Source organism: Ambystoma mexicanum, chromosome 10 (genome assembly GCF_040938575.1).
Source record: "Ambystoma mexicanum isolate Mex_15411 chromosome 10, UKY_AmexF1_1, whole genome shotgun sequence".
Taxonomy (NCBI): Eukaryota; Metazoa; Chordata; class Amphibia; order Caudata; family Ambystomatidae; genus Ambystoma; species Ambystoma mexicanum.
Genome location: NC_090932.1, coordinates 1,310,239,928 through 1,310,258,086, shown reverse-complemented (window position 1 = coordinate 1,310,258,086; position 18,159 = coordinate 1,310,239,928).

Genomic DNA, 18,159 nt, shown 5'->3' with positions numbered 1-18,159 from the left:
GTCACTTATCCTTATTACTTCTTCTTTCTTCATAAATCGTCTGCCTCTCTGGTCTTGTTATCTTCTATAAATGAAATCGATTCAGTTTCTTATGACGTCACCATTCATCCTGGTCATTCAATTTCTTTATTCCATCAGGAATCGCATTTAAATGGCCATCCTATTGTCTTGGATGTAGGTATAGTTTCCTTAATGGATACTTCACTTCCCATATTCTCTTAGGTATAGGTATTCTTATGGGTACTGCACAGAGTCATTGCTCTTCTTCTTGCCTTCTGATTGGTGTAGTATATGCCACATACTTTGGTTCATACTTCTCAGGTAATGTAGGCTGGGTACGTGGAGTAGGGGTGCTTGGCTCCTCCTTTACACTCCCCCTTCTGGGCGATTTATCAACCACTCTCACATCTTCTTCCACATCCAGACATCCTGGTCTGAAAAAGTGCCTCTAAGGGATCCATATTTTTATGACTCCCTTCAGGCATCCAGCTGACTTCACATGCTCATCTTTATTCCATGTCATGAGTGTGCACTGTCCACTTGGACTGCAGTAGATCCATCTCCCCACATATTTCCTGTGGTCGGGTGCATGGATGCTAGACTTCACAAAGTCTCTGATCTCTTCATCAATCAAGTCTTTAGGCTTCCATCCTGGTTCAACATCGATCATGATCTTCCTTCCTATGGCTTTCTTTGCTGTCTTCTTGCTTTGTGAGATTATTATCTTGATCACACAGAATCCAAGCATCACTAATAATAGCAATGCTCCAAGAAATTTGAACATATCTGCCATCAATTGTGGAATTCATGAGAAAAGATTTCCATACCAGCTGTCATCAGCAATATCCTCTACTTCTTCTATCATCTGGCCATGGAGTTTCGTCAGCATGTTTATGGCGTCTATCAAAAGTTCCATTTTCATCATCGCTAGAAGGTATAAATGTGCAACATGATTCTCCAATTTTGGCACAAACACCTCCATCCATAGCTGTAATCATATCCAGAACGTATGTGTTCTGGAGAGCCATTAGTCTTAAAGGTCTCAGTTCTTCTCTGATTGCATTGAATCCTATTATGGTTGTGTTAATTGTCTGCAGCAATTCCCATCTGGTGATTTGTAACCACTTGGTATTTGCTCCAACCTGAATTCTTGGCATAAAGATCATCATGAACACTGAGGAGGTCTGGCTGCACAGCCTGTGTTCATACAGGATCAAAGGCTTCTATTGATTTAGCAGAGAAGTAGTTCTCTCTCTTTGTTCGACTTATCAATTCCACAGATCTCCTCTTCCTTAGATGAGCATCTGCTTTTGGAAAACTGTCAATGTTCAGGTCACCTTTAGGAATCACCAATGCAGGAACATGAACATTCACTATTGGACAAATTCCTCCCCAGTCTTTGGACAATCTGATGTAGGCTTTTGATCCACAAGCCCAATAATGATCCATGATTACTGCTGTTCCATGCATCATTCCTGGTGCATCGAATATTCATCCACAGTTCTGATTTTCCCCCATTTTTCTTGTACTATTGTTCCTGAAGCAAAACTTAGAACTTTCTAATGGTACTATCTGCAATGGTCCTCCCCTGTCTTCGACCCATGTCAGTAGTTTAGCAAGTCTTTCCATTAATGGCTTGAATCCATTCTGTACTAGATCAATAGAAGGCTGGTAACAACCAATAACTACCCATGCTCTGCAGATCACCACTCCTTTTTCCCATCTGTCTGGTGATAGTACTGTTCCCCAAATCGGTATCCGTCCCCTGTGCTTCCATCTGCAAGCCTCTTCTGCAGTATTTCCTTTGACATCAAGTTTTTTGTTCACTTCCCATCTAATATCAGCTCCTTTCACTCCTGACTTCTCATATCTGATCACGTGATTTCTCGTATGGGCTTTGTTTCTTGTGTTTATATCTTGTATGTAGTCATCTGGATCTGACTTTTCTGTTGCCCGTTTAAGAGAAGCATCGCTTCCCATAAACTGACCTCCTGTTTTGAAAAGTGCTATGTGTGACAGACAATGCACTGTCTGGACATCAATTTCAATTGCTATGAAGATTTTTGACTTCCCCGTGCTGTATGGTAGGTGTGAACATACGAAGCAGTCTTCATCTGACATCCGTCTTCCAACTTCTTTCACTTCTTTCATGTGTTGGTACCATATGTTATTTACCAAGTGTGCTGTGTTGTCCAGATAATCATTCAGTTCGCAATTGTCTTTGTGGATGCTTCATTTAATTCTCAAAGTCTTTTTGTAGTTTGCTACGACCACATCTCTAAACTCATCGGTATAACTTCATCTGGCTGGTTGATTTGCAGGAACATCCATCCGGGTTCCCTGAGTAGAAGAAAGTTCAGCATGCCTTCCTTTATCCCTCTGTCTCTTTCTGGCAATGGCTATGAACGGCCATATTGATTCTGCTATCATCTCTGCACGTGATTGTCTTGTGGGACTTGTGCTTGGGCTTCTTGTCACTGGATCAGGTGTGTCTGCATGCACTACTTGTGTGGGCCCAACCTTTGTCAATCCCTTATTTTGCTTGTTTTGCCGACCCTGTCTCCGGCGTTCAAAAGTAGTCTTTGAAACAAGTGCTATGTGTGATGCATTGCTAATGACATCCATTTCAATCTCAGGTATCTGTCCATTTTTTCTAGGGACGAGAATGACTACAAATGGCCTGGGTTGTTTTGCAGTTGCCACGTTTACTTTTTTCTTCTGCTCGGACACATATATTTTGCATCATGTGCTGCTATATAGAAAGCACTTCTAACTGTCAGTGAAAGCAATATTAGTATGAATACAATACATGTGTAAACGATACAATGGTAAGTGAGCCTGCAGCACCTGCTTCTAGGGCAATATGACTGTCTGTTCCTCCTGGGTCAGCACAAAATTGCTGTTCTGGTTGCCCATCTCGATCATTTGATGCTAAGGAAGGAAAAACACTTCTTTAATGGCACAGCTTTTTTAGATTGCTGCTGGAACTTGTTATCTTTCTGCAGCATTCGTCCTTGATTAACTAGCTGCTTCCTGGAACCAATTTCGCCACCCATCATGATGCAAGTGTTACTTTATCGTGAAAAAAGATGATTTCTGTGAGCTCCGATGAACTCTGCTTCAGTAACCAGTTCCCAATTGATACCTCGAATCTGCTTCAGACCAGATGTCATTGTAGCTTCCCTGTCAGCATGAACAAAGTTTTTCGGTTTTATCAACTCCTCGATCTATCCCTCGGCGGAAAGTTTTATACAGCTCTGTGGTTTCTTTCAGAATAGATCACTAACTGGATTATGATGCCCTCCAAGATCACATTCAAATTTGTAGTATTTCTTGGACCCTGAAGAAATGACACCACATCTGTGTGCCTTCCAACGAGATGCGGATATTTTTCAATTAAACGAAAGAATTCCACACTGATCAGTCTATGTGCTGTGTTGGGTTGTAGGGGCATTTGTGTTTTCTTCACTGAACTCAGGCAATTTTCAAAAACTCTTCAGTGATGATTATGGGCAGACTTCTAACAATTTTTTCATTGTCAGTATTGCCAAGAAAATCTGGAATGCGACAAGTTCTCCCCACCAGTCGTGGTTACGTACGTAATACCAACTCAAAGTATGTAAGTATGTGCCTAGATAGGTCATCACTGGGGAACACCATGAGTAACTCCGAACAAGAACTCTGTATGGAATGAATCTGGATACTGTATTCTTTTCCAATTGCTGGGTCCACAATCAAAGTTTGGCATATCCTTATTCTTATCAAGGCTTAAGTGTGCCTCAGTCCAAAGTTAATAACCTTTTTCACTTTTTCTTATCAAGGCTTTAAGCATGCCTCAGTCCAAAGTTAATAACCTACTGTGGCTTTCATGAATACAAATCTTTTCTTACTCTGCAACTAGGATGCACAGAGTGTTCAAATGTGTCCTTCGACCCTTTTCTTTATAGTTAAAAAGGGAATGTCCAAGTTAAGCCACAGTCCACTAAATGTTCTTCCTGCTTTCCACTTGTTGGGTTATGCATCTTTCTTCCTCATCATGGATCTTGTCTGCTCGTGCTGTGGTTCTTCCCCGAAGATTGTAGCTTCATCGCAGTGGGGTGTAAGCAGATGTGTCTCTCCGGCATACATCTTTGTATCGCCCAGGAAGATCCAAGCTTGCCTACCCTGCACTTTGACAGCAGAAGGCATGATGTCCTCGACAATGAAAGGACCGTGAAAGCGGGGCTCATCCCACTTTTTCCTTGTGTGATTGCAAATCAGGATCTTGTCACCTAGGTAAATTCTTGGATGTATAAATTTAGGAGTTTGGATTGTTGAAGCATCGCCTTCTGTGTTCTGTACTGTTGTACACCCTCATCTCTGCAACTGCCCTGAAATCACAGAAAAATTAGATGTTAAACATTTCAAGTAGTTTTGAAATTCAAGTCCTAACACTTTTGATGTTGGATGAGCATCACTTCTAACTCGGGATGGAGGCATTAAAGGATTTTCTCATTCTCCTGCCAGTCACAATCTCATGCGGCGTAAGATGGTGGTCAGAACCTGGTTGGTTCCTTAATGCATACAATATCAGTGGTAGGCAGTGCAACCACCCTTTTTTCAAAGTAAGCTTTCAATTCAGCTATTCTTTCCTTTAACAGGCCATTGAGCTTTTCACAGATACCATTTCCTTGCGTATGTTTTATTCCAAGCAGCGAAGTGAAACTGCACTAACAAAGTGAGGTCCATCATGCAATCTCATTACTTCACACACCCCCTATCTGGGAAACACTTCCAACACCAAAAACTTGGCTGCACAGGTAGAGTCTGGGTACGTACATGGACCTGCCTCTATCCATCTGGAGAAAGGGCATACTACAACTAAAAGGTATCTGTATCCATTACAAACTTGTATCATGTCGACATAGTCGATATGCAAGTGCTGAAAAGGGCCATTTGGTCTTGGGATCACCCCCTCACTATGCGTAGTGTATGCCCAGCCGTGAACTGCTGGCAAATACAATTTACCATAAAAAATGCAACATGTTCCATTAGGCTTCGTACAAACCAATCCTCAGCAATGGTTACACCAAGATTCTCCCTAGTTCTATGTACTGGACAGTGCTGTCTTGTCGCCACAATGCTTCAGGGGGTTTAAAAACACCCTCTTTGCTTCTACAAGTTCTTTTCTTCTTGCTGTGCCTCCCCTTGGAGCTCTACTATCTGTGTTTTAGGCATGTGATTATATCTCTCGTCTACATTTAATATTACAGTCATTCTTTCATTTACATCAATAGTTTGAACATTCATCATCTCTATATCTGTATTGGCTATGCGCTTGGCCTCAGCTTCTGCTGCTTGATTTCTGCGTGAGATAAAATCTGTCCCTTTTGTGTGAGCTGCACATTGAACTACTGCTATGCCCACCGGGAGTTGTAGTGCCTTAATGAGCCTATCCAATAAGGCTGCGTGCTGCACTGGTGTGCTGTCCGCTTGGAGGCAGTCCCTCCTTTTCCAGCGTGCTAATCCTGCATGTACCATCGATGTCACATAGGCGGAGTCTCTCTACACTGTTACTTCCTGGTCTGCATGATTCTCGACTGCGAGTATCAACGCCAATAATTCTGCAGCTTGTACTGAATAATGTGATGGCAATCGAGTACTTACAAGCACCCGAAATTCTCCATTTGTCAAATGTTTAACTACCACTGCACCTGTATATCTCTGCCCCTCATTTTGATCGATTCTTGAAGAACTGTCATGGGCGCTACTCCCGAGGGGCCAGGACTGGCCCAGCGCCCTCAGAAGCAGACCCGTCTTCCACTACTCCGGACCCAGCAGACCCCTACAGGGGCCCTTTGGACCGTGTCCTGGCGCCTCTGGCACCAGACTCATGAAGGGTTTCAGTCCCGGCGCCATAGGCGCCGGGCTCATATTGATAAACAGTGTAATAATGCTTGGGTGGACTTACCTGAGGCAGACCATGCTGCATATTTACCCAGAACAATCCAGTCTGGTTGAAGTCCCCAGCCATCAGGGCTGGGAGGAACCATTCCCTCCATTCAGGAACTCTTTTCTTACCTGGGTGGAACCGGTGGAAGAACACACACTGGAAGCACTTCTCTGCTATTTAAACCACGCCCGATGGAAAACACGTGCTTCGCGTTATTCTGCAGCAGCAGCAGGACGCTCACCGAGTCGGCTCCTGCATTCCAGGTCCAGAGTCATCTTCAGCTTCCGCGCAGCAACCTGTGGATGAAGAAAGACACAGAACAATACTTACCAGATCCCGGAATCCAGTCACCGGCAAAACCTGCAAAGAATAAACATAAGGTTAGAAAAGTGCAACTCGCTCACAGCCGCGCCCGCTTACCTGATCCATCCGTGATTGTAACGGAGCTAACCGCGGCCTTCTCTTTGGCAGCTTCTCTGCACCTGAAAGGCAAAGGACATAATTAAAAAGGGGTTCGGGAGAAGGCAGTCGCATTCATCTTAACTTACCAGTTTTTGCACGCGCAGAAGCGGCCGCATCAACCGCAGCATCCCGGCACCTGAAAACTAGAAAAAGGACATTATTAGAGGTGCCATTAAAAGCGGCCAACGATCATTATACTTACGTGCATTGGCACATGCAGTGGCAACGGATATAAAGCCCGCAGCATCCCGGCACCTGAAAACTAGAAAAAGGACATTATTAGAGGTGCCATTAAAAGCGGCCAACGAACATTATACTTACGTGCATCGGCACGTGCAGCGGCAACGGAAAACTACGCCCACAGCATCCGGAGGCCTGAAACAAAGGAAAAGGGACATTATTGAGGTGCCCATCTTTTAAAGCCTAAAGACTACAGTATACTTTCAGGCATCCGCTCGTGCAGTAACGGCGGCATCGCTCTTCGGCATCCCAGCACCAGTGCCACAACTAAGGCCGCAAAAGACTTGAGTCTCAACACTGAACTCATCCAGTGACGTAACTGGAATCCACCACCCCTGCACCAGACGCAGGATGGAGAGCTCAGCATTTATACGCCTAAGGTGAGAGCTCGCCGAGACAAGTAGAAAGCTAGGCTGTGGGAGAAACTGGCGATTGGTGGGAGAAGGAATCCCATCAAACGGTGATTAACCCTTTTTCTTCCACCTGCAGAAAACTTACCCTGCAAGTCAGACATTCGATAAGAGGAAGCCCAGTCCTGAGAGTCGTCCGAGCTCTACGCTTCTCAATTGAAGAAACGATAGCAGCCCAGCCGGGATCAGCGCCTCCGTGGGAATCAGGTGAGCGTTACAAGAACCGTCAATGAAGACAATCTCTCCCCCTGTGAATGCATTTTCCTCTACCCTGGGAAGCTCACCACAGAACTCTTCATAGTTTGCACAATCGTGTTTAGGCTCTCTTTCTGTGATTGGCTCAGCATTAAACATAGCTGGATTCACTATTTTACATCAGACTATTTTAATCGCTGGAGTCGATATGATTACCTCATAGGCGGAAGCCCTTTGTGTTGTCAAGATGCCTTTTGGTTTTTCTAAAATTGAGAATATGAATGTTCAACAAATAACATCATGGAGCATCCCATCACTATGTTTGTAGCTTTCTCTATGGCGAACGCGGCGACTGCTAAACTTTGTTCACATAGAAAGTGACCTCTCATTACTGGGTCCGAAATTCCACTGTAGTATGCAAGCGGTTTGTAACCCAATGTAGTTCTCTGTGTAAGTACTGCTGTCATAAAAATGACATCTGTGTGCGGGAATAAAAAGAATGCATAATCCTAGAAAACTCTGAATTTTTTTTATCGTGTGTGGCTTGGCTATTTTTAGAATGCCTCAGCTCTTTCAGGAGTAACTTTCTTTCCCTCATGTGAAATCAATTGGCCTATGAACAACACTTCTAGTTGACAATATTGTAACTTTTCCTTTTCAACCTTATATCCTTTGTCAGCAAGTATACTCATTATCTGAAAAGAATGGTGTCTGCACTCTTCCTCTGTGGTGCTGCAAACTAAAATGTCATCTACGTATTGCAGCACAACGCTTTCTAAAGCAATATTGCTCAAGTCCATCTGGAGGACTCTGTTAAAAATCGATGGGGACTCACAGTACCCCTGGGGCAGCCATGGGCTTTTTAATTGTACTTGTCTAATAGTGAACAATGCCAAATCTTGTGAGTCTTTGTGCAATGGGATTGAGAAAAACGCATTTTTGACGACAATCACCGTGAAATATTTAGCATCAAGAGGTATTACATAGAATCGTGGATGGGTTAGGGACTAGATGGAACTTGGCCTCTACAAACTTGTTTATTGGTCTTAAATCTTGTATTAAACGCCACAACACCTCCTTTCCTTTTTTCACTGGATAAATCGAAGTATTACATGGTGCCTCTGACATCACCAAGATACCTTGGTCCATAATGGCGGAAATCGTCTTGAAAATTCCTTCATCTGCCTCTCGAGACATGGGATGTTGCTTTGCTCGAGTTAAAATTGCTCCTGGTTTCAATTTAATCTTTACTTTCCCAACTCCTTTCAGTAAGCCTATGTCATAGGGGCCTGTAGTCCATACTGAGATTGGCACTTTCGCCATATCTTCATAAAAATATTCAGGACACTTCTTTGCTAGCATCATTCTCTGCGGGGCCTCTCTTTTAATTGCTTTGACCCAATAAGTAATGCACATTTCAAATATCACTAAATCGTCAGATTTGTCATCTCCAAACAAATCTTCATCAGTGACGTCAGTCACACTGCGGCCTTCCTCAATGACAATTACTGTGCACCATTGTCTAGCTTTGTATTCAGTTGCATCAAGCCAAGCCATATTTCCTCGGACTATAGATGCTTCTACGTCTAAGGGGAAAATTCGCCCTTCTTCTTCATCCATGGGTAACTGTGGTCTAAATAGAAACTCATCTGGTATTCTCATGGTTCTGCCTACTAGACCTGGCAGCCATGTTAACAGAACACGTATCCCATAATGGAACACTTCGGGTTCCAATGGTTTTGCTCTAGGCGCTATTTATCCTGCATATGCCCAGATCATTTCGCACACGTTTAAATAATGCATTCCCGGTGTCGAGCATACTATGCCATTATCTGTCAATGAAATGGTCATATTCATTTTTGTAATTAGATCTCGTCCTAATATGTTGACAGGTGTTTGCCTTGTATAAAGCAGGAGCACCTTCATATCACACCCTCCTATAGAGACTGGTAATTCTTTTGTAAAAGGAACACGACTTGTAGCTCCTGTAAAGCCCTGAGTATTCATTGCATCGCCAGACATTAAAAACGTTCCCTCGCGTATACACTAGCGTGTCGCACCAGTGTCCACTAGGAAGGAATAAGCTTTGCTGCCTATAATTATGTCTATCCTTGGCTCCTCACGAGGATTCGGCATAATAGATAGGACTGAACACATCAGGTCCCCCAGTGAGCTGTCCTATTGCGGGTACAGCCTCACTCCATCACTCGTGAATGGATTTCCTCCATCAACAGTGACACCTCCTATTCTACGCGTCATAAGCTGCTCTGCGTTTGTGTTTTGCTGAAGTTGCATAGGAGATTGCTGTGACTGAACTTGCGGTTGGTTACCTGTTACTTGCTGTGGTTGCAAGCCTTGCTGCACTCTCGGTGCTTGCTGCTGCACTCTTTGATCTTGCGCAACTCCATTTCCGCTCTGCTGCGAATATATGCAGGTGGATTTGGCAATCCCTGTCTTGAAAACTGAGCATTCTGTACCATCCCTTGGCTTCTACACATACAAGCTATGTGTCCTGTCATTCCACATGTCCAACACACAAGCAGTTGTCTTCCCATCTGCCCATTTTGCATGTTTTGATTACCATTTTGAAAACTCTGAAACCCTTTTTGGTTATTCTGAAAACTTCCCCGATTATTCTGCCAATATCCTTGATTACCTTGCCAACCTCTCCCTTCATATCCCCTTCCTCTTGGAGAATATCCATTATTTGTCTGATCAAACTGTCTTTGGTTATTTACTTGCGACATTGGTATTGCTTGCTGCAGGTTTGATCCACCCACATTAGTTAAAATTCCCCCTTCAATGGCATATTTGGATAACTTTTTCTGCACTAACTTTGCTTCTTCACCTTTTCATGCATCGTCCTTTTTGCGATTCTTATCCTGCAGGAGTCTGCAATAATGTACGATGGGCAACTGAATTTCCGACCATGGTTTTGCTTCTATCCCCACTAATTTCTTGAGTTGCTTCTGCACCTGCTTTGGCAGCCCTTGGCATAATATATGATAAAATACAGGTATAGACTTCCCCCAAGCCTCACCTGTTTCAAGCGCCCATGCGTTTGAAAACTTTGAATATAAAGCAAAGGATCCTCTCCTTTCATTTCCCTTGTCATTATAGCGCCCATATCGGACGTGTCTGGGTATAGCACTCGAAGCACTTTCCAAATCGCTGCTCTACAGTTATTAAACAGCGTCCATCATGCGCGGTGTTGACTGTAGTCACACCAGGGTAACCTGCTCGCATCCATACGTCATCAGCTCTTTCACCAAGTATGGTAATTAGAAGACCTTTAATATCTCCTATAGCTAATGTATTCCCTCCCGTCATTTTGTCGAACTCATGTATCCATTTTCCAGCGCCAGAAGTTACATTTGGGAGTTTACATTTTAAGTTTTCCCTGTCCATCTGGGGCCATGGTATATACTGTGGCCTGGCTCCTCCTTTTTCTAACAAGGGGAACTGCAATGCTCCAAACTCATTCTCATCTCTCATCATTTGTCTATCTACTGCTGGAGTAATATTCACATCGCTGTCTACCTGTCAATGACCTTAGCCTCCTTACATAGGGTGGAGACTCTCCCCTTTGACCATGGGGTTGCCCCTTATGTCGGTCTGACTGTGTCAGTGGCTCTGATGCCTTAGACATAGGTAATTTTAAATCCGACCATCTTACTTCTTTATTCAAAGGTAGATGGTCTTCTAGCTCACATATAAAACTCCTAACCTTCCTTGAGTAGGTGTCCCTTTCGTCGTCTGATACTTCTTGTGCCCAACTCGTGCAACTCCTTTCATTGTCATCTCTATTTAATGTTAACCTGTCTAAAGACAGCTCCTTCTGTCTCGTACTTCAGGAGGCTTCCTCCGTGTCATACAACTGGGTACTCTCAAGACGCTCATTTTTTCCTTTCCTTTGTGCTTCTTTCTGGGCTTGCATTTCGTGATATACTTTATCAATCGTTTCCCCAATAAGTTGAGATTCAAATTCGTCTTCCAGATTTACTCTAGACGTGCTTGGAAATGGCTTGGACTCGGAAAAGAATTCCTCTGTATCTTCCCGGTTCACCCGTGGATTGGGATCTCTTACTTCCCTTTCCAAATACTCAAGATCGCATGCTCTCTGTCTCCTTTTGCGTTCCATGTCATCATCGACTTCTCTGTGCTTTCTCGCCTCTTCTCTTATTTTATCTTCCTCTTTCTTTTTCATATCCCTTCGTTCACTTGCCCTTCGCTTTTCATCATCCCTTCGCCTTTGTATTCTTTTCTCTCTTACCTTTCCTGTTCATCAACTTCTATTCTTTTCTCTTTTAGCCTTTCTTTTTCATCGGCTGTTCTTCTCTTACCATCAGGCTTTCTTTGTTCTTCTGCTCTCTCTTGTTTTTTATCTTGCTCATCTTGATATAACTGTTCTCATCTGTATCTATCTTTTCTTCTCGCTCCTTCAGCTCTCAATCATTCCTCCCTTTCCTTGTCTTTTCGGTCTTGTTCGTCTTGATCTCCCCTTTGTCTTACATCTTCGATGCCTTTATCATCGAGTTTAAGTAAAATCTGACCTCCCAACCACTCGTTCTGTACGAGTGCTATCTCATCAGTTTTATCCTTATCTCATTTCCATCTGTTTATTTCTCTCCTTTTGTCTAGAGATGTGCTGCTTGATCACTTCTCTCCTTGTCGCGTCTCTCCTTGTCCCTCAGGATGTTGGAGGTAATATCTTTCTCGGTGTCTTTCTCTGGGCCCTCGTCACTACTTTGGGTGGTGACTCGTATGACAGATTGCGATATCCCCATTGCTGCTTTAAGTTCTCTTAATGGGTATAACCCTTCGTCTTTCTTCATCTCGTCTTTCACTTCAGACGGGGCGGGCAGAGCAGAAGGCTCTTCACCCCCCTCTTTGCATATATTCAGTATCCAATCTAAAGGAGGCTCCTCCTCCTTCTCGTGTTCATACATCTTCCGAAGCTCTAGATTCTCTAGGCGCTTTTCTAACTTTTTTCCGGTGTAGGTGGCATTCAAATATGTCGTCATATGCTGTAGAACTGTTCTTGATAATGACCCACCCTGGGGCCATGGCATAAACATTTTGTCTGCAGTCCCTTTAACCTATTCTGCTCTGTACTATTTAAGTTTAAGCGCGTTCTTTGATAGCTGTTTGCAAAGATGCACTAATGGCGTAACTCCTTCCATTTCTAACTTTTTCTTCTCTTTTTATTACCACTTTGCTTATGTTCTAGTTACAGTTTTCAATTTTATATTTCAATCAACATACATTTATGAGCGAGCACTAACCATCGCAAGCTCCAATCCCGTTATAATGCAATTTTTGTTTTTTACTTTAATCTTGCTAAAAAACAATTATCAAAGTTTAATCTTAAAATAATCACGTTTTGCGTCTTAACTTTTCATATTTCTTTATCACTTAAAACATTTCTTTTTCGAGCTCTTACATCATCACATTTTCCAACCACATAAAACAAAACAGACAGACTTGACCGGTCACATATACGTGTAGCTCACAATCCTTTCCTAAGGACTCATCTTACCCTCTACAATTCCTGTTCCGACTGGAACTTAAGCGAATTCCCTTAAAAAACTTTTAAAACTTATCTTGTCTCCTATATGTACCTCATAAAAGGGGGCTTTGAATTAAGGCTTCTGCTAGCATTCTTTAAAATCTAGTAACAGGGTGTATCCTTATAGCGTGGCTACACCTCACGACTATTTTCCTCATTTATTACTTGGCAACACTCAAGTCAATATCTTTCCCCATATACATATATTTTACTCTCTTACTCTTGCATCATATTCTATCCCGCCTCCCTTCATTACTCTCAGTTATTTACTATGCATGCATCCCTTTTGCCACTCTCTTTGGTCTTATTCACTCACCGTTCATATGTTTTCGCCTTCGGACCCTCGGGATCACTGCCTTCATTAACGCCTCTTTGAGCTGCTTTTTGATCCGCTTCATGAAGATGTTGGAGGGGTTCCTATTTCAAAATAGGGGTCCCGTCACACCCTCTTGCAAGATTTGGGTCCTATTCTAACCACGATCTATGGGGAGCTTCACGTCCTGTCAGCCGAATGGCAAAGGTTGTGCTATATTGCCGAGACCCTAAATTTCACTTGTGTCGACGGCCGATGGTATCTTATCTAACCATCAATCTCTGCTACGAAGTTAACTGGAGACTTCCAGCACTTTAAGATGAGTAGCAATACCTTTGAGATGGATAGGGATGGCAATTTTAATCAAACATCAATAATTCAGATGACACAAATAGCTTGGCAAAACGTTTGTCTGTTTTAATGTAAGTAAGTAAAACAGGGAGTACAACAAACATCAGCAATCGTCAATACTCAACTCTCAACTCATTTAAGAAAAAACAATATTTTTATAGACCAAATGTGTCACTACTTACGTGTAGTCCTGCGTCATTACCAACATCATCCTACATGGCAAACTTCTAAAACCTATCGGGAAGTGGGATTGGCTCTAAGCGAACTACTAAGCATGGGTGCAATATCTGTATAGAGTAACAGAGAGAAATAATTGGATAGTCAACAACAGGTGGGACAACTAAGCCCTCCCTTCAAAATGTCCACTTTGAACATCATTAAAGGTACAACATCCCATTGGCTGCACAAACTATAGGACCCCAACTACGTGGTCCTCTACAATTGGTTGGCTTCTAACCCCTGTCAGTAACTTTCCTCCTACATGAGCAGCATGCAGACTGAACAACCAGGTGCGGGTGAGTTTGTCTTGATACCAGCTTCCCACCAATTAAAAGTACATTTCCTTCCTCACCTCAATGTTTCAGTGTCAATTAGTGTGTGAAGTTGGCCTTGAGTCTGTACTGTTCTCTGGGATTTTTTAAGGAGTATGGATACTGTCTGGCTTCCATGGGTAGGTGTGATCCCCTCATGCGTCCAACTTTCTTCCATCACGTGACTGAACACCATGAATTGAGCCTTTTCTTGTATTTGATTTTATTCCCCAATAGTCCTCTGACATCTGTTGTTTTCACTTGACCTTCTTGAACAGGAGCTTCTGTTCTTTCACGTTAATTGTATCTAATGTCAGCCAATTTTAGTTCTGATAAGACCTTGGCTCTTTGGTTCATCCACCTCCTTAGCTGAAATATATTCTGTTTAATTCAATTGCTTTTGTAACTGCGACACTGAATTGAGGCCTTCCTTGGTGCTCAGGACTGCTATATACGTAGTGGAACCTTCATTCTTTATTCAATCCATATGTATCTATGAGGTATATATGTATATGTTGGCGCTTGCCGCTATCTATTCACTATAAGCATTTGGCTAGCTTCAGGATTGCTTTGCTGCTTGCGTTTCATTGCATCTGTACATGTTTGATCTGACTAAGTATCTTCATCATGCTTATGGCATACATCTCTTTATCTTGATCTCAAGATGTCACTTATCATTATTACTTCTTCTTTCCTCATAAATCGTCTGCCTCTCTGGTCTTGTTATCTTCTATAAATGGAATCGATTCAGTTTCGTATGATGTCACCATTCATCCTGGTCATTCAATGTCTTTATTTCATCAGGAATCGCATTCAAATGGCCTTCATATTGTCTTGGGTGTAGGTATGGTTTCCTTAATGGATACTTCACTTCCCATATTCTCTCAGGTATAGGTATTCTTATGGGTACTGCACAGAGTCGTTGCTCTTCTTCTTGCCTTCTGATTGGTGTAGTATATGTCATATACTTTGGTTCATACTTCGCAGGTAAAGTAGGTGGGGTAGGTGGAGTAGGGGTACTTGGCTCCTCCTCAACAGGTTGTGTTATGGGGCTGTCACTTGTAGTCTTATATTCAGGGTGGTGCTAATACTCCCCCAAAGGTGGTTGCTTCGAGTGATTTGTGTTCTTTGCAAATAAACAACCATTTTGTGGTTCTTGAAACACCAAACAAATGTGTACTAATTAGGGCTTGTAAGTTGCTAAGATAGCTGGCAAATTCTGGCTTCACTGGTTAACCAAACTGTGTGATCCTGGGCAAATCATTTGATCCAACCCAGCCACACCTGTGTGCTGCAAGAACAGAAATGTGCATTATTTATCCTTAGGCAGTGTTGGTGGCCCGATGGGCATTACATTGCACATTTTGCTGCTAAATTGTCACTCAGTGCTTCCCACAATGCCATGGAGGCACAGAATGTGGTGCCTCTGTGCCATAGGTTTAGAGAAGGGATATCCGACCTCTTGGGCGCCCTGATGATTTTTATGTTGGCTTTTAGGTGTCTGAGACGGCACTCCTTCTTTAGATCATTTATTTTGTTCTTTTAAATCATCTCCGTTTTTGCTGACTTGCAATAAGCCAGACCACAAATGGATGATTACATGTTAACTTGCTGGGCCCATTTGTCTCACAGATGAGACTTTACGACACTAGTAACTGGTAGGTGCTGCATCAGGGCCTCACTGACCTGGTCAGACCAAGAGACTGGCATCTGGGCAGTTGGTACTGCAGGATAAGATAACTAATGTCCCCAATGTGTCACAAACTCCTTGTTGCTGCTGTCTTCATCTTGAGCAGTGGCTTGTGACTGTTTTATGCCAAACACTAGCTAAACGAACCTTGATAAAATAAAAATAAGACACACACAATTGCGTCTTTATTGATGTCTTGTTGACAATGTTAGGGACACTGCACTATGCACCACTGATTGCTGCATGACCCAGCTGCATAGAGTCTTGAACTGCAAAAAAAAGTCTGACCTTTTTTTAATCAGATCTATTTATGTGGTCCATTCATGCAGTGAACCTTCACATTTTACAGACACTCATTGCACTAATGTATTACATCAGAGGTACATAGAAATGCTGTATTCTTGCTAATTGTATGTCTTGGGGTAAAACTAACTTCTGGTGACATTTAAAATGGGAGTACAAAATTGCTAATCAAATACGTTTATTTGCTAATCAAAAATATTTTAATTAGCTCATTCTGCTAATCAATTTTTGAAAATTAATGTATGCCTTGTCTTTCCCTTTGAATATGGCAGACATGTTTACTTCCAAAATGTTGGCCACCATATGTTAATGTTTCTAAAAAGTTATTTGACTTGTTTGATGCTTTGAAAATGTACTAGATCTTTTAACTCCTTAAGTGCCCTTTTTGCATAGGCTTGCATAATAGCCTGGCAGTTACGTTATGTACTACATTTGTATTTATTTTTTATTAAAAATAAACAAGTTACTGTTATAGATACGTTTTGTTGCAAAACGTCCCTGTGAAAATGTCCATTTACTTATTTGTGGGTGTTGGTCTAGTGTTATGATGTAAGCAGTACCTGGTTGGATGTGTAGTTTTGTGATGTCAGTATGTGATTGGGTGTACAGTATGTGCTTTTTTTTGCCCAATGCAGCCATTTTATTTCACCCAATCATGCAGCCGAGCAGGGTTCCAGGGGCTGTTGTCATAGTTCTCCTCCAGGCTTAAGGGTGCGCCACCCAGCACCCTGCACTGCAGCTACCCGTTGTTGTTTCTCCTTGTCCTCTGTGGTTTAAAAATGGACAAGTGACAATAACGATGCCCAGATCATACCGAAACCCGATCTCATGGGACAAAACAAATCCAAAATCCACATTGGTGCACAGATAAAAATATGTCTTGCCGAAGCTCGTCTAATGGTGCTGGAAAGCACCAGCTCAACTTTGTCTCGGGAGGATAGCTCAACGCTTTTACCTGGGAAGCAAGACAACGCAGAGCAACACAGGTTTGATCCCCGGGTCACAGATTTTTTATCTACAGAGGTCCTTTAGTGTGGTCTCCCATGCACGACAATACAAAAACATAAAACCTAATTAAAAAATACCTTTTTATTGAGGTCACAGGTTAAGTTAATAAACACAGATTACAGCTGATATTGACAAATAATAAAAGTAAGACATATTTGTGATTTATCACTTGCTGCAGGTAAAAGTAAGAAGTCCTCTACCATATCAAGGAAGCTACAACCTTGGTGAAAAAGAAGCTCAAATCAATTTGTTTGCAAAAAACAGGCCAGTGCCCAAAATAGGCAGACAATGCAGTAGCAGAAGCAAGAGACCAGGTGCAATACCCAGTCATACAGCGTCTCGCTGAATCCCAATCCGGGTTTTAATTAGTTACAATGTTGGTAGACACTTAGTGTAGAGATAAAAAGTTGATTAGAAAAAACTCAAAAGTAATATTGTTTTCTCAATGATGATTTTATCTATCCAAAAGTAATAATGCGTAGTCACTAATAATTTTTAGTGAGGAAGAGTTCTGCCACAAGTCACTCTCTCAACAGACTCAAATTGTGCCAATGCATTTCGGAATACAAATTCCTTCATCAGGGCAAGTCTAAACAACATAAACATAACATATATATTTTTCAAAGTAACAATACCGTGAGTATTATGAAACAAATTCAAGCCCAAGGATATGACAATTATGTGAAACATGCATGAAAATATGTCGAAATAAAATTAGCATCCAGTTAAATAGCATATGAAAATAAAATGTAATAAAACACATACCCAGCAATAATGTCTACCAACATTGTAACTAATTAAAACCCGGATTGGGATTCAGAGAGCGGTTGTATGACTGGGTATTGCACCTGGTCTCTTGCTTCTACTGTTATTTTTTGACTTGGGTGTCTCCAAGTCTTTTACAGCCGGCTCCTGCACATAGTAAACTACCCTGTTATTGGGAATATACATCAGAGACTTCATTTACCAAGTAATAAGGACATTAAGGAGATTAATGTTCCAGTGGTGCCCACTCATTTTTGCTTCCACACAATGCAGTAGCCACACAAACATGATTCTCCATCCCCTCTTTTAATTCATTTTTTTATTCAGCTTTATGTTTTTGTATTGTAGTGCATGGGAGACAACGATACCCAAGGGGTTCCTGTGAATTAAT